The sequence below is a fragment of the Balaenoptera ricei genome, chromosome 7 (genome assembly GCF_028023285.1).
Source record: "Balaenoptera ricei isolate mBalRic1 chromosome 7, mBalRic1.hap2, whole genome shotgun sequence".
NCBI classification, from domain to species: domain Eukaryota; kingdom Metazoa; phylum Chordata; class Mammalia; order Artiodactyla; family Balaenopteridae; genus Balaenoptera; species Balaenoptera ricei.
The window spans coordinates 34081898-34100562 of record NC_082645.1 but is presented as its reverse complement, the minus strand read 5'-3'; the positions used below and the strand labels follow the sequence as shown (position 1 = coordinate 34100562).

Genomic DNA, 18665 nt, shown 5'->3' with positions numbered 1-18665 from the left:
GAAATTCTTGCCTAATCCAAGGCTACAAAGACTATTCATATATTTTCCTCTAAAAAGTTTTGTTATTTAAACTTTTTTTTAAAAGATTTATTTATTTATTTTATATTTATTTTTGGCTGCATTGGGTCTTTGTTGCTGTCCGTGGGCATTCTCTAGTTGTGGCGAGCGGGGGCTACTCTTCGCTGCGGTGCGCAGGCTTCTCATTGCGGTGGCTTCTCTTGTTGCGGAGCACAGGCTCTAGGTGCATGGGATTCAGTAGATGCAGCATGTGGGCTCAATAGTTGTGGCTCGCAGGCTTTAGAAAGCAGGCTCAGTAGTTGTGGTGCAGGGGCTTAGTTACTCCGCGGCATGTGGGATCTTCCCAGACCAGGGCTCGAACGCGTGTCCCCTGCATTGGCAGGCGGATTCTTAACCACTGCGCCATCAGGGAAGTCCCTAAACTTTTTTCTAGAACTGTGATCCTTCTGGAAATAATTGTTGTGTTTGGTGTGAGGCAGGATAATGCTCTTTCTATATAAATAATTCATATGTGTGTGTGTGTGTGTGTGTGTGTGTGTGTGTATATTTTTTTTTTTTAATTAGAAGGACTTGTCATCTCTCATAATTTATCTAGGTGAAAAAGGACCAGGATCTGGCCCTCCATCTGAAGTGAACAGATGCTGGAGAGCTTTCCTATCCACAAATATTGACAGTAGGTGCAGTTGTGTCTAATAATTACATAAATATCTGGTTACAGTCTTGGTAAACATTGGCAACTGGGTATCCAAGTTGAATAGAAAGATTTATCTAACAGGTGGAAAGAAACAACCATTCTGAGAGGAGCAATACTCAGAAGTTCAGATTTGCAGATTGTTATCAACTAGGAGGTTTGTTACTGTCAGAGTTCTGAACACTGGGTATTTGTTCAGAGCTAGCTCAGTTACCACATGGGAGACTCTCAGTAGAGAGGTGGGACTTTCATCCTAGCAAGAGAATGAGGCAATGAATGACCAGGTTTCCAATAGAGGAAGTTGTGGTCAGGGACAAAACAAATGCCTAATGAGGAAGGACTCGCTGAGGCACTGGGACTTGTAAATAAGCGGGCAACACACTTGATTTGTGTATCACAAGTGCAGACTAAAAGCCATAATCACTTGTTATAATTTATTATTGAACTCACAGGACTCCATTTCACCGGAATTAGTTAAAAATCACCTGCATTAAGCTAAGATTTCTCCTGGGAGTTAGGGTCACAAATAACTCAACTTCAGTTGAAAATGAAAAGGTATCTCTAGAAGTGAGGAAGAAGACAGCTATAGAGCAATGATTCTCAAGGGTCAGTGTGAGTAGCTTCATAAACATGCAGATTTAACTGCACCTTCCCAAGATATTTCCATTCAGCAAGACTGAGGAGGAGCCTGAGAAAGGACATGTTTGGCCATCACCCTTGGTGATTCAAATGCACACTGAACTTTGATGAGAAACAAGTCTATAGAATTATATAAAGTTATTTTTTATTTCATATCTGCATTGTCCTAAAAATGTTACCAATTACTACAGTGTCTTATTTTTAAAGCCCATTGGTACTAGGTTCATATTTGTTAATATTTTTGCTCTAATTAAGTTTTCTGGAAGTAAACCTCACTTTGGAATATGTTGGTGATTTGGGGGAGTGGTGTGGATCACAGTTGAGAACAGTGAGGAGAGAAGTGAATAGGTAGCTAAGTAGGTAGTATATAAATTGACACACAGACACATAGGTAAGTGAAAGTAATACTATCAGTATCCTATTTGAGATTAATTAAAATATGATGTTTAGCTATCCAGAACATACATCCAGTCCTAACTATTGCTGCAAAATGAATTATTTTACATAAATGAAAAACCCAGTAGTATCATACCACAAACGATCTAGGTCTATTGCAGAACTTTCAGCAAGTTGTTTTTTGTTTGTTTGTTTGTTTGTTTAATGTTTATATCATGAACATAGTAAGTGTGAGTAAAACAATGTCAGTTTGAACACTTGGAAAACTGTTCTCTTGCTTGTTAAATATTAAAGGGTGTTCAGTGTGAGAACAAAACAGATTCCACAAAATACTGTTGTTTTCAAATTTAATCTGAAATTTTGTGGAAGTGAGGCTTTCTCTCATGAAGCCAAGAATGTCAAAATAGCAGAAAAAAAAATATTTAACAGTCCACATTATTTAAATTAAAAGTTTCTGACTGAGTTTTTCAATCCTAGTCTTTGAAGATACTTCAATATGCTCTGTATATTATACATCTTAAATTGTGTCCTTTCTAGACTGGTTAACTAAAGGCTCTTATGATGCTATAGTCTCTTGAAGAGCTTCAGCTGTATTACTAGGAACCTCAACCCAGGATTTGTTTGGGGGATATTTTCCCACTTAAATAAGTCCTGTTTTGCTTCTCTTTCCTCAAAGTAGAGTTCAGAGGCCTCTCCCCAGGAGGTAGGAGGTAGAGGAGATGGTTATATGCATTATCGAACTAGGTTCCAGTTAATTGAGTGTTACTGTAATTTGAAGTAATGTAGCTAAATTTCTATCTTAATTTAGGCTCCTCATAAAGCAAACTATAGGATTTTGGCTTGGACACATTGAAGTAAAAAAGGAATTCATAAATATTAGAGTTTTTATGTCTATCAGGATTACCTTTTTAATTAAAAAATTATTGAACAGTAATTCTTTTTCTGTCTGTCCTCCCATATCATTTATATCCATTGTCATGACTACTTCTGGAACTTAGAGATAATCACCTATTAATAGATACCACATATGATAAAATGGGTTATACAACCACACTTGGGCTACATTTCCTCATTCTATGCACTGTGAATTTCACACATGTATGTGTGTGTATACATGTGTGCACATATGTTTAAATTGTTGTTACTATTATTATCACCACTTAAGATATACAAAACTCTCTTTTATTTCCCCTACAACAGTTCATCCTTTACAAGTGTAGATGTTCTGGTCTGTATCCAATATCTTGTGATTTTGTGAAAATCAGGGAAACTAAGGATTACTATATTTGCTATTATTTAGAAAAGTTAACCTTTTGGAGACATATCTTAATGTTTAAAAAAATGCTTTGAAGAGGGTTGGGAGCAGAAGAGTTTGTTCTTCCAAGTAAGGAAACTGAGCCTAGTCGTGAAAGGCAGACAAACAAAACAAGGACCTAAATGAAAAAGTTACAGATAAATGGAGGTTTTTCATAAAGTAATGTGCTAGTCAGTCTCTAAACACTTATTAGGATTTATTGTGTGTATAGAAGTTAGTTGGAGGATTCTAGTTCTCTCTAATCATTACACCCTGCTCCTGTTTTCTTAGGAACAGCTATAAATTCAAGAAGAGGTGGAAAACCGGCAGACTGCCAACCAAATTCAACCCACAGACATATGTTGTTGGGCCTGAACAATGTTTTGGAGTGTTTTGAATCAGTTTCCAATTGAAACATGAGAATTTTTACTTAAAAAAAAAAAGTATATCTGTGTGTCTTCTCTCGAAAAATGATGAGATGTGAAAAACTGGTCAAGGTATGCATGGTAACTGTCAGGTGGATGTGGGCAGCTTCAACATCTTGTAAATAGGACAAGTTCTCTTTGATTCAGACTTTCTCTCCCTTCCCCCTTGATTTGCATAGAAAACTTGACTGATCTGGGAATATCCGTGACTGTGACCCCAGGTGTCAATCACCTCTAGGAGTTTTGCTCCTCTGATTTGAGGGTTGAGCAGAGTTTCTGCTGCATATTAAATTAATATCATTTTCAATATCTTATTATTTTAAAATCCAAACTGGTAGGAATGAAAATGGAGAACAAAACCAAGAGACTGAATTTGTACTTCTGCTTTAGAAAGAGGTTCACTGGAGATTAACATTATTTCATTTATTTGTACAAGTTTTTCAACATGATCTGAAATTACCAAGAGTAGGATATTGTGCTGTGCTTTTTGCTATTGCTAAGCAAGTTCCCATTTCCCCCTCTATGCTCTGACCTCCTTTACTGTTCCTATTATATTTTGGCAGATAATCATATCCTGACTTCTTTTGTTCTCTGTTATCTATTTGAGTTGCATGTCCCTTCTGCCAAATTGACTGTGGGATCCTTAAAGTCAGACGCTGTATTTTTTCAGTGTTGTTGCTCTGCATTGTACCAAGAACATTACAAGATATTTGGTGCCTGTCTGAAACCCTCTGCCTCTAATTCTGCCAGTACTGTGAGCATTTCCAACAAGTTCAGGTTTGCCACCATATTAGAATGGTCCTGATTCTCAGTCCCAAGTGTTACTGGATTCTCATGCTTCTTTCCTACTTCTCCACATCAAAGCTGCCAAATGGACCTGGGATACAGTGCATGATGGTTAGGGGAAGTCAGAACATCCACTGCATCTCAACTTGCCCCCATCCCTGACTCAAGACATACTCTCTACCCATCTGCCATACTGACTAGTCTCTGGTTTTCCTTTCAAGCTGATTTCCCACCCTGAAACTATGGCCCACTTGTTAATCCACTTTCTTAGAGACAGACTTCTAACCTAAAGCCCTGTGGCCTGTAGGATGCAGCTAATTCTCCAGGGACAGCACCACAGCCACTTATCTCCCGAGCATTCTGTCAGTCACTTCCCACTGCCACACCTCGTTGTCATTTAATGGATATCCTAATACCAAGTGCTTTCAGGATTAGGACTGAGATTGGTGTATTCGGTCAACCTCCATACATGGAATTCTGAGCAGGTTTCCTCAGGGGGAAAACAAAACAGAATAAAAACAGAAAAAGACTTTGCTAACTGGATAAGCACCTTGGACATCCCAACATCTTATTTTTTTCCTCAGAATCATTTTGCTAGGACCCCCATGCCTCATGAACAATCTGCATTAATACTTTATAACCCTAGGCAAAAATTAGGTATAATATAAAAGTGGGTGAAAAGAATTCTACTTTTTTTTCTCTCTCCTGGTTTCTGTAGTTCTTCTTTGCTTCATTTTAATTTTAAGTCCAAGAGTCAGTGGCTGCCTTTCACTTTTTAAACTGCTCTGTGTGATGAATATTAATTCTTCAAAATTAAAGGGTATTTTTGGTTAGGACACATCTTGAGCTGCTCAGAGGAAAATTTCCATATCAACCAAAAATTGGTAAACAAACAAGAAAAGAGTGAGTCTTCTTCCTTCTCCTCCACACAGCTGTATTGAGGAAATGAAACTAATAGCAAGAAATTGCTTTTGATGAGTTCCAAATCCTATCATAATACTTAGAATTGAAATAAATCAAAATTATCCTGGCATGATTTTTATATCATAATGAAGGGGAGAATAGTCATCATTTGATTCAAGACAACCTGATAAAACAATTCCTACTATAACTACTATTCACGCTACATTTAACCCTTCTAAAACAATATTGTGTGACACAAACTAGGCAAAGTTCTTTACATACATTCTTTTTTTTATCTTGTGAGGAAAATCCTCGTTTTATAGATAAGGAAACTCAGGCTCAGAGAGATTAAGTAACTTGTACAATATAACATATACAATACCTAGCAAGTGGTGGAGCCCAAGAGTCAACTTTGTTTTTTCTGACTTCCCAGGCAGTGCTCTTAATATCTTTACTATCTCTCACACCGGTCAGAATGGCCATCAAAAAATCTACAAACAATAAATACTGGAGAGGGTGTGGAGAAAAGGGAACCATTCTACACTGTTGGTGGGAATGTAAATTGGTACAGCCACTATGGAGAACAGTATGGAGGGTCCTTAAAAAACTAAAAATAGAGCTACCATATGACCCAGCAATCCCACTCCTGGGCATATATCCAGAGAAAACCATAATTCAAAAGGATGCATGCACCCCTTTTGATGTTCACTGCAGCACTATTTACAATAGCCAGGACATAGAAGCAACCTAAATGTCCATCAAAGAGAAATGGATAAAGAAGATGTGGTACATATACATAACGGAATATTACTCAGCCATAAAAAGGAACAAAATTGTGCCATTTGCAGAGACATGGATGACCTAGAGACTGTCATATAGAGTGAAGTAAGTCAGGAGAAAAAACAAATATCGTATAATATCGCTTATATGTGGAATCTAGAAAAATGGTACAGATGAACTTATTTGCAAAGGAGAAATAAAGTCACAGATGTAGAGAACAAACTTATGGTTACCCAAGGAGGAAGGGAGGGGTGGGACAAATTGGGAGATTGGGATTGACATATATACACTACTACTTATAAAACAGACAACTAATGAGAACATACTGTATAGCACAGGGAACTCTACTCAATGATCTGTGGTGACCTAAATGGGAAGGAAATCTAAAAAAGAGTGGATATATGTATACATATAACTGATTCACTTTGCTGTACAGCAGAAACTAATACAACATTGTAAAGCAACTATATTCCAAATAAAAAAAAAATCTTCACTATCTCCACAAGAAATAAAAAAGTTCTAGACCAGAATTTGGGAGAAATATGCTCTCAGCATGTCCTCAAACACTTCTATTTCTCCAAGCTTCCTTGTCTTCTACAAAATCTTCTGCTTTAACCACTAGCTTGCTAGAATAATCACATAAAATAATTATGCAAAATCACTTTTAAAACTCTAAATAGAATATAACTAGGTCATAGAAATTCTTACTTGTATTAACTTGAACCCAACCACCACTATGAAGACATAAAATAAATCTTAAATATGCAAAATAAAGAGGTAGAGAAATAGGAGTATGAAAGTAAATAAGACCCCTTTGCCATAGTCTAGACGAGACTTAATGGATATCCAAATTAGTAACTATGACAATAAGTGAACACAGAGAGAAGGAAATGGATGCCCCTAAGAATGACAGTTGATTGGATGTATGGACAGGAGTCCTTGGAGATACCAAGCTCACTTACTTAAGTGATTTGAACAACAGAGATAGCTTAACTGAAGCTGGAAAGAGAATGGGGATTCTGTGGGGACATTATAGGTTTAACATGAGACATATTCAGTTTGAACTGCTGATGGGACATCATGGAAGAGGTTATCAAGTGACAATTGGAACTAGGAACAATATTGGGAGAGAGACCAAAGCCAAAGATAAAAAATTAAGGACCATACTGATTAAATTTAAATCATTAAGAGTGGATAAGAATGTCAAAGTAGTCCTGTGAGAAGAGAAAATGGCCTAAAGCTGTGCCATCCACTAGAAATAATTTGCCACACAAATAATTTAAAATTTTCTGGTAGCCATACTAGATGAGTAAAATGAAATAAGTGATTATATTAAAATAATGTATTTAATAATATATTTTATTTAACCCACTATGTCAAAATTTTATAATTTTAGCATATAATCAATGTAAAAATATTAAGGAGATATTTTACAACTTTTTAATTTGTACTGTCTTCAAAAACTGGTGTTTATTTTACACTCAGTTTAAACTAGCCACATTTCAAGTGCTAAATAGCCATCTGTAGCTAGTTTCTACCATAATGGACAGCATGATTCTAAGAAGGAATCGTGAATCTAAGGGCAGAAGGGAGACATAGGATCCAGAGAAGACAGAAGAAGTGAAATAGAAAAGGTACCTATAGTATGACAAAAACTAAGGCAAAAATGTTTTCTTCCTCACATATTTTATAACCTCTCTACATAAGGATATATGTATATAGTGAAAAAGCAACATGTTTTCCACAGATGGCATAGTTTTAGATATCAAACACAGCAGGATCCTTCTAGACCCTTTCAGACTATAGGGCCTCATGAATGAAGTCCAGTATCACTTAACTGCTGACACCTAACAGTGTTAGAAATTATAGCATGGTATAGTGAAAATAACACAGATTTTGCATTACCCAGATCTGCCTACAAATCAAAACCCACCTACCAAACAGCATTATAAATTTGGGCACTTACCCACTTAACCTAAGCTTCCTTATCTTTAAAATGGAGATACTAACTCTCTTACATGATTTTTGTGGGATTCAAATACTATTAGGTATGCAAAACACCTGATACATAATACACATTGAATAAATCATATCTCTGATGATTATTATTAATAATGCCACTCTAATAATTTATATTAATGAATGTCTCATGCTACTGTAAGCATCTAGAGAAGAAGGGGATATTGTTTGTTTGAGGTAACACCATGGTACCTACCACAGTGTTGGAGACACCACTGGGGTAATCAACACTCATTTTTCCTCCTACATTCTACTTCCTTTAAGAGAACCATCAAGGTATAAATAGAGTCTAAGATTACTTGATTTCCCTAATAAGATGAATATGGGCTTCATTGCTCAGCTTCTATCCCTTAAAATTCTAATATGAAATTAACTGAAGTGGAAAGATAAATTAAAAAAAAAAATTTCCCCCGACTCAGCACTTAACTTCCTGAGCATTCTACCTTTCCTAGCTATTTTAAAAAGAAATCTCGTTTTGACTCTAAGCTTGTCATTACATCAGCAGAGACTAAAACAAAAAGTTCTCTAAGTGTTTAGGAAATGAATCTAAAGTAAACAAAATTATTCAATTTTAATACCCTGGTTTTAGAAAAACAGCTTAAAATTTAAATGCTTAGAAGTAGCTGGTGTTCTCTATCATTTTACGCAATACGTTTTCAGATGGAGGGTTATTTGTTTTGAGTTTCAAAAAAGTGTCACAGTATATAATGGATCCAGCATTCCAATCCAACCTTTCATCACTGCCAGGTTGCTCAAAATGAACCTATAAAGCGTCATTTGTTTGAAATACGTTTCTACCTTCTCTTCCCCTAAACTTATCTTATTTTTTAGACCCAAGAGAAGTCACAAATCTCCAGAAAGTCTTCCCTGACTCTACAGCCCACAGTCAGCTTTTATATTATTTGTTCTTTCACTAATCAAATATTTATTGAGTGTTTATTATATGCCTACCATTGTTCTAGGTTCTACGAATTCAGTAGTAAAAAGGCAAACAAGGTCAGTACTCTCATGGACCATTCAGTTGAGGGTAAAGATAGCCACTAAACAATGTAATAATGATTCCTCATATCCAAAATGTTATTTAAGCAAACAAAAGCAGAGTAATTAGATAGAGGGCCTGACAAATCATGGAAAAAGACTGAATTAATTTAAAGTATAACAGAAAATCATTTGGAATGTTTTAGTTGGAGAATTGTATGATTTAAGTCTTAAGAAAGTCACTCTGGCTACTCTTTGGAGAATGACTATCATGTAAAAATTAGAATCAGGGAGATGAGTCAGAGGACTCTGCAGTAACAGCGGTAGAGGTGGTAAGAAGTGATTAAATTTGGGATATTTTGATACACATTTACCCCTTGCTTAATGTCTAATTCATTCCTGCTAAGAGAAAATCAGTTAAATAAAAACTCAAGATACCCATTCAACATTTATAAATATAAAAATGCATGAATAGATTTTAAAAATGGGTTTATGTAAGTAGTAACAACAATTTGAAAAAAACTTACATAAAATATAAAAAGTATATTTATTAAATTTCCTTTTTTTCTGTATCTTTTACTTCACCAATATTTTCAATGTTTATGAAACTTACAGTTTTCTTGCTGTCAGAGCATACTTAATGATAAATTACAGCAAAAAAAAAAAAAAAAAAAAACAATTTTAGGGCCAAAAAACCTGACTGGATGTTCTACAAGTTGCTACTTCTTCAACCTTCTTGAGTTCATTCAAAAATGTTCAAATCAACACTGCTCCATATATTTTGTATGATTCTTCTCTAACTTGAAACTAGAAAGTGAATTAGTAAGCGTGGTTTATCTAAAATTGTGATGTCATCTAAATGTCACATATTGTAGTGTATTCATTTAGCAGGTTTTTTGAGGAAAATTCATTATACCAAGAAACAAAAAATAAAAAGAGCCATTAGTATGAAAAAAAAAGATATAACTTTTCAAGAGCCATCATTGAGAAAAGTAAACAGGATTATGGGAGGTAAGTCAATTTTGCAGGCTCTGCTTATTGCTGATTAATTGGATGTTTGGGGTAGGGAGTATGAGAGAAAGAGTGGAATTGGGGGTAATTCTTAATTTATTATCTTGAACAGAGAGATTAATGATGGTGCCATTAAATGAGATAAATGAAAATAGGAGAGAAGCAGGTTGGGTAAGTGGGGAGTAAATAAGAGCTTAGTTTTGAACACTCATTTTGATGTCTCTTGAAACATTCAACTGGAGATGATAGGTAGGCGACTGTATTTACAGTTTTAGTGTTAAAAAACAAAACGTTTTGGTCTTGAGGTCTAAATAGAATATAGATAGTGGTTAAGAATCTGCCTGCCAATGCAGGGGACACGGGTTTGATCCCTGGTCCGGGAAGATCCCACATGCTGCGGAGCAACTAAGCCCATCCTCCACAATTACTGAGCCTGCGCTCTAGAGCCCGTGAGCCACAGCTACTGAAGCCCGCACGCCTAGAGCCCGTGCTCAGCAACAAGAGAAGCCACCACAATGAGAAGCCCGCGCACCGCAACGAAGAGTAGCCCCCGCTCACCGCAACTACAGAAAGCCTGTGCGCAGCAATGAAGACCCAACGCAGCCAAAAATAAATGAAAAATTAAAAAAAAAAAAAAAAGAATATAGATAGTATTTAAAATCCTGGCACTAAATAATATCACCTAGGAATAAACAAAGAAGACGATAGCTAGGGGCAGAAAGGTAGAAATCTGAAGTACAGAACATTTTAACATTTAGAGGGTTGGATAATGAGGAAGAGTTAGCAAAGAGACAGAGAAGGAGCATCCAAATAGTTTGGAGAAAAACTGGGAGAATGAAATATCATAGAAGTTTAGTGAAGACAGAGTTTCAAGAGAGAAGGAATGTTCACTTGCATCAAATGCAACTCAGATATGGATAATATGAAAATGCATAAATAGCCATTGGATTTGGTAAAATGAAACCATTGGGACTGACATAGCATGTTCTCTAATATTTCTAAGGCCTTGCATTTATACTTATAAATTTATATTTAAATTCTTGTATTTGTGCACTAAGCTACCTAAGATGGTTTCACTGGCTAGTTAGCACACTGAGTCTCTGTATCCCCAATAATTCTTAGCATAACACAGTGTACTTCGTTGGAGCTCAAAATTATTTATGGAAAAATAAATATGGAATTGAATAGGGCTGATGCCCATTGAAAGAGAAAAATCAACTTTAAAATTCACAGTTGTACTGTATGTTTTTGACAAGGCCAATTTTTAAAATAAGATAGTCTGCCTATTCTTTGGCATCCTCTAAGTACTCCCTCTCATCAAATGGACTTTCCTACCATTTCAAAGAAGATAGAATCCATGAAGCAAGTATTCCCTCACCTTCCTCTCCTCACTTCATCTCATCTGTATCCAGTTCATCTACATGCACGCTCATTAAAAGGCTCTTCCTTCTGTTTCAGGTTAATTTATCTACTTGAGCTAGTGATTACACCCATCTGTCCTAGTATCCTCTGAGACCTTGTTGGATGTCCGGATATATTTTCTTTCTTTTTTTTGTTTTTTCTTTATTTTCATTCCTTTTCTCTTTTCCTTCACTTCAGTGTTCATGTTTCATCCTTTTTTAGCTACTGCTTATTTCAAGCTTTATAAAAAGAGTATTTTACATATGCTAGCCCCGATTCCTTATTTCCTTTAACATCTCATTCTAGGCTTGAACTTAACTAACGCTTTTGGTCCTTAATTATGCAGTTGAGAAAGGATACATTCTGTTATTAGGAAAAACAAATAGACCTTTAATCTTTTAAAAACAAGCTCAACCTCAATCATAATAACAGAAATATTACATAAAACTATGTCAGGATACATTTTTCTACAGACTGGCAAAACCTGAAATGTTTGGTAACACAATCTGTTAGAAAAGCTATGGAGCTTCCACCAGCCCTCTCATTAAGTGCTGATGGAAATTCAAAAAGTTACAACTAACATGAAGGATAGTTTGGCAATAACTATCAAAATTATTTTATCTCTTGGCTTATAAATAGTTTTAATAAATGAAATTTCTGGTATTTCATTCCATAGATATATTTTCAAATGTATACAATTATATTAAAACATTCTTTGCATTAGCAAAAAATTGAAAACACCCATGACTCTTTTAGACTGGTTAGATTAAGTACGATATATCCACACAGTGGAATACTGTACAACTATAAACAAAGAGAGAGAGAGAGAGAGAGAATTAGACAGTTTCTTATTTTTATAATTAAAATATCTCTAAGATATTACTGAAAGAAAAAAAAGTGGAGAGGTGTATATAGTGAACTCCCTTTAATATAATAAAGAAATATATACACACACATGTGTGTATATACATACATGCTTTTGCATAAAGAAACTATGAAGGATTAAAAAAAAAACTATGAAAAGTGGTTGCCTGTTGGGTTAAGGTGGGAGTAAACAGAGGTATATAGAAATAGGAATGTTAGAAAGACTTTCACTAAAATATTTATATTTAGGTTTTGTTTGTTTTCAAACCATTTCACTGTATCACTTATTCTCAAATTAAAAACAACACAACAAAGCTCCACAATATGAAAAAAAAATCATTATAACCACAGCCTATATAAGAACCTCGAGGCACCTGGGGAGGTGCGCCAGTGACTTGTCTTAAAGGAATACCTCCCTTCACAGACGACCACCATTTCTCCAAACCACCCTAAGGAGTATGTCACCAACAGTGACGTATATACAAGAAGTAAATAAATCCTGATGCTAGATAGCCCACCCAGATGCAGAACGGGGCCATCCAGCTCCATTTCCCCTGCTCAACCACCCTGTTGGTACTTACAGCCCTTAGTTATGATCTGCTCAGCAGGCTCAACCCTATTAGAATCTCAAACCGTCTGCCCCGACCTCCTGCTAGTATACTTGCAGCTAACAACAGGAGACAACTCACTCCGCCTGGGAAATTCTCTGATACTCCATGTTTTTGTCCCCTGACACATTCCCTTCCTGTCTCTTGGAATGTTTCTCATCTCCCCAGTCCTAGCTTTCTCTGGATACTATCACAGTAGCCCACCCCCCACGCCTTATCTACGCGGACACATTCCAAGAGCCACGATGGATACTGAAACCGCAGATAGCACCGACTCCTATATAGACTGTTTTTCCCTATACATACATACCTATGGGAAAGTTTAAGTTATAAATTAGGCACAGTAAAAGATTAACAACAACTAATAATTAAATAGAACAATTATAACAATATACCGTAATAAAAGTTACGTAAATGTGGTCTCTCTCACACACACACGATATCTTATTGTACAAATTCAATGCCTTTTTCATCTTAATTAAGCACTTACCACACACACTGCGGCCATAACTTTTGCAGTTCGAGGTGCAACAACAAAACGAACAGAGATTTATTCTTCCTTCTTCACAATTTCACGGATAGAAAATTCAGGTTCGTCCGTACAGTAGATGTGAGCAACCTCGGCCTACAAATTTTTTTTCTGGCGCCCTATCGCTTAGAGGAAGCACTGCAAGGCTGTGCGTTGGCGGGTCCGATTGACCGGAAGCACTACTCGCGCGTTGGAGCCACTATTAAGCGAATTAAGGGGGACGCAAACACCAGCACCGCGATACCTCAAACTCGCGAGAGCTTCGATCTGAGAAGCAGGAGGGCAGCTCAGTGCCTCACGGGGGAAATGGTGGCCTCGCGAAGATGCCGGCCCGGAGCAGGGCCGCGAGACTTCCTCACACTACCTCAGAAAGGTGAGTCATTTAAAACTCATGGATTATTTCTGGAATTTTCCCTTCAACATTTTCGGACGGTGGTTGACTGCGGGTAACTGAAACCGCAGAAAGCTAAACCCTGGAGAAGGGGGAACTACCGTACAAATATTTCTTCCGAAACTGTCCTGATTTCTCTGACTGGATATGATAAATGATATAACACCTGCAAAATTCTCTAGTTTATTGCCCGCCATATAACAGGAAGACAAAAATGTTCGGTGAAATTCTGAATCCTAATAGAATATTTCTTATATCTTTTTATGGTACTTGATAAAAAGTTGTTGGCATTATAATTATTAATCTAGTACTTTTACTGGATTATAAGCTTTTAGAAGACAAGTATTGTGCGGCAGGGGTTTGTACATGGAGTAGCTGTTGAAAAATACTTTAAAATTCAGTTTAATTGAAGCACTTGCTTCATTCAGACCTACGCTTAAACTGACGCTGTCGTTCTGTCTAATTACAGAGGTTGGAAAATTTAAGTAATGGTTTTAAATGTGACCCTATGTGGCCGTGTGGTAGTTTTCTATGGCTTTTACCTCTAAGAGATAAAGTCGCTCTTCTTCTGGGGGAAGAATTTGAGTTCCTCAGTGTAGGGACCCCTCTTTTCAGCGGAGAGTCCAGGTGTTGCAGGGGCTGGTGGCTCATCAATGCAAGAGTGGGCCAGTGACCTTAAGCCTGGTCACGCAGAGTGTGTGTCTCAGAGGCAGTGATTGGCTCAGTGTGGTCACGTGACCCACTTCAGTCCAATCAGATCTCAATCTGAGGTACCTTTGCTGTGGTGATGGGGGAAAGGCGTTCTTTTGTACAGAGTTTGCTGAAAGGGTCAGAGGTAAACCTGAAGCCTTCTGGTCAACTTAGTGTGAGCTTCTGCCATAGACTGTTTATAGCAGAGTGGAGAAAAAGAGCTAAGGGATGAAGAAAATGATCTTGGTAAATCTGTGTGAGCTGCTGGATGCAGCCTGACTTTTCTTTCCTTGGATTTTCAGTTATACAAATCAGTGCCTATCTCTATTGCCCAGGCTAGCTTTAGCTTATTTTCTATCATTTGCAAGCAAAGGAGTTTTGTCTACCATAAGCTAAAATTTAGAATACTTATAAGTACATTTTATAGTTTAGTTATATAACATTTATCTTGCAGTACAAAAAAATATGGTACCCAAAGTGCTAAATTCAGGATATTAAATGATTTTTAAAATACAAATGTAAAACTTTGGTTATATTAGATAGTTTCTAAGTGTATGGGAATACCAAAATAGTCTGAAGATGTAGTGCAGTTAATTTTCATCTACTACAAGAAAGATGTATATTTCTTAAGGAATATCTTAGAGAAATGGACACATCTCTGTGATGGACCCTTCACATAAAACATACTCAGAAATTTTGTTTAAATGCCATAGACAGGATGAATGGTTAACAAAACACTCTTTCTCCCCCAAAATATTTTCCCCAAACTGTTTGTAACAGCATCAGTCTCGTCACTTGAGACTGAGGTCCTCAACAGTTAGCTGTTCCCTTGGATCCTGTCTGCTGAGAGAATTTATTAAAATTCTATTGGGAGGAGGAGGGGAGGCCTGAATTACAGGTTACAAGAAACAGAGCTCTGGAGCCTTCTCTCGTGAGCATGGATTATTTTTATCAGATGCCCTAACTTCTGGAAAATAGGATGAGTACATTTTAAGAACAATGGGAGTGTGATGGAAGGAAAAGTGTAGGGTGTATTTCTCTAGGACGAAGGCTGGCAGACCTTAAGTCGGGGACAGAGTAGGCCACTCTGGGACAGAACACTTAAAAAGGACAAGAGAAGGAATATCAAGGAGGGGAGATGTCTCCTTTCTGAATTTTGCTGAACCCTGGCCCCAAGTGGAAAAGCATATTTTTTTTAAATGACTTATCAAATGAGATTCTCTGCATTGTTTTTATTTCATCAAAATTTGTTTCTTATTCGCTTAAAATGCATAAAGATATATTGTAGTAACCTACCTATAATAACTCATTTGTAATTTACCCTCTTAAGATTTGGTCTGTACATCCCAGAGATAATGCATTAGTAGTTTTTACAAACAATTCTGAGAGCATCTTAGGTTACATGAATATCATTTCTACTTATTTCTCTTTATAAATCCATATTAAGTATTTTTAATTAATTCTTAATTTTATACATACTCCATAAAATATTTGTCTTTTAATTTAACAGTTTCTGCAAGAAACAATCATTTTACAAATATTTGGCTTGTAAAAATATTAAATTATTTAAAAAACTGTAGTGGACTTTTTTCAGTATCAAAGGCTTATGTGGATATTCATTCTTGCTAATATGTAAGTACGACATATGTTTATTCATGTGATACTCTTTTATAATAAAATGAAATAAAGTAATAACATATCAACCAAAACTATCTGAATTATTAAGCTTCTATAGATGCAGAGGTTCAGAACCACAGTATTGAAGACAGATTTAAATAATGCTTTCCATTGTGAGAAAATGCAGCAAATTGAAAAGCTAATCAGAATATCAAAGCAAATACATATTACCAGGGTTCTCTTACACTCTAACAATAAAAAATGTATTGAACATCAAGTCCTAATCTCTGTTTTTTCATGATCATTTTAATAGTCAGCAAGTAGCTAACTTCGGTATTGACAATTGAAGAGGTCTTAAAATGGAGTGTACTAGTATAACTAATAATTTCTTACCAAATTGACCACATCAAACAACATTTATTTGAGTGTTTCAATAGAAGACAATAAAAGAAAAGAAAATTGTTGCCACTTATCAACCCTGTAACCATTTTTTAATAATACAAAAAAATAGGTGTTGTGGGGCCCTCATGTCCCCCATCCAACAGCACAATAAAAATAATATTACAGAAGGGTGGATCGTATCTGGAGCTTTTATTAAAATTCCTTCAGAAATCTACAGTCAGATTTATTTTAGGTATTTGTCTCTGAGATGAGCAATACTTTTATATTTTTTGTACATATGTTACAGCACACAAAGACATTCTATAAAAGCAAGAAGTCACTATAAAAGAAAAGTTCTTATCAGTTAATGATTAACAAATCCTTTTAATTTCTGAGGTTATTGTTTTGGAAATCTCAAAGAAGGAAAATTATATAATTACCTAAATAACAGAAGTATATTTCTAATTTGCCTCTTTTCCCAGAACTAACCCCCTGTGAAGTCATCTGTGACTTCTCCTTTAAACGTACAGTTTTGCTTATGAAATAGAAACTTGCCCTCATTTCACACTATATCTTAAATAAAATTTAGGAAAAAAATCAAATGTCATGATAGAGAAATTTCTTTGGCATTTTAAAAATTTCCTGCTTTTTAATAGCTCTTTAATAAGCTGTAAATTTAATAAACTACACCTTTTCAAGGGTTTCTAATGCTAACTTTACTATAGCACTTTACAGTGGGTATCTTTCACACTGCGTGCAATTCAGATGTTATTTCTAATTGTTTCAAAGTGCCTTTTCCTCTTTATTATCTGGATCATGAAGAGTGCATATTTTTACAAAGCAGTCAGTTAAAGATACAAAGTCCCAATTTTCTCTCGTAGTAATTTTTAAAAGCACTTTCGAACTAAAGCTATACCTTATTCTGTTTTTAATATTTTCATATAAAATCTTAGTATAAGATCTTTTAAAGTACTTTAGAATTTAACTGTTGCAAATTTAAAAACAATATTCTTCTCTACACCAAAGGAAACAAACTGATGTTTCAATCACAAATGAAAACATCACAATTTTGTAGGAAAAGTTTATACATTCCCACTGAAGCATAGGATACTCTGCCAAATATTGTCAAGTTTAAATTGCACGTTCAATATGAACTCACTTACCTTTCCTCAGTGCTGACTTGTTATTGGAACTGCCATCAACTTCTAACTGTTAATGACTCTTTTAGCAAAAACGGAAAACAGTAAAGTCAAGTCACATGTCGTAAAAGTAGGCCTAGGTTGGATGCTGCTTAATTTCAGTACTGGAGGAAAAAAAAGGTGGAGGGGCGGGGTGGTGTGTGGAGTGAGCACAAAAACTTTTAAATAAAACCACTTCCTGCGTAGATACGGTTAACCACACACATCACATCATTACTCGATTTGAAAAAATTGCCTTCTATAGTCAACGAGATTGTTGTTTTTCAGTGTGATTTTCAATTTTCAGACACTGCACATTTGTAAATGTTTCATCAATTCTGATTTAATGGGGAAAAATGTATGGTTAAAAATTTAGCAGGGAGAGGGGCAGCCTGCTAAGCACTGGGGACACTTCCTCTTTCTCTGCCTTCTAGCAAGGGCTTTAAGCCTAAAGCCTGCTCTCCTCAGTCAGCTAGAGCATGTCCATGTGCCTTCAGGAGGTTCTGCTTATTGGCTTGGGAAGCCAAGAGACCATCTCCATTCACAGAGCTGGTGCTTCTAACTCACAGAGGGCCCCACAAAGAGGTGCTCCATTACTAAGTTCATGAGGCTTCGGACAGCTTGCATTAGAACTTCAGAGAACACAGCCCAGGGCCCCGCTGCCACCTGGGGGAATGGAAGGTGCTCATCCAGCACATACTGTGACATTTGCTGTAGGTGGCTCTCACACTGGTGTGTCCTCTCTCGCGGTTGCCTAAGTAGTTCTGATATGTGCTGAAGAGCTTTTGCTGTGGCTGAATGATTCTTTGTGTGGCCTGACTTAAGAAGAAAAATAAAATAAAGGCTCCAAGGGGTGTCAATTTTGGCATGCTGCTCTGTGCCCTTCTATGTCAAACTTCAACCCGTCCAAGACACGTTTAGGGTGGAGTGGGGACTCAAAATAGCCGTAGGATGTGCCTCCCTACTGGGCCATGGGCTCCAAGAGGTGAGCTCCTGGGCGTGCAAGCTTGGCTGGTTTTGTGAGACTTGCAGGATATTCACAAAAGGAAAATCTTCCCTTCCAAAT

At 36.4% G+C, this 18665-nt stretch overlaps 1 protein-coding gene across 1 annotated transcript in view; it reads right to left on the bottom strand.

Annotated features, from left to right (window-relative positions):
• ARHGAP15 (Rho GTPase activating protein 15) overlaps positions 1-17623 on the bottom strand; it is a 609009-nt gene extending 591386 nt beyond the window's left edge. Inside the window, exon 1 of the mRNA XM_059927125.1 lies at positions 17585-17623. The gene's annotated coding sequence lies outside the window, so the exon portion shown is untranslated. The remainder of the gene's footprint in view (positions 1-17584) is intronic.
• Between the last annotated feature and the right edge of the window lie 1042 nt (positions 17624-18665).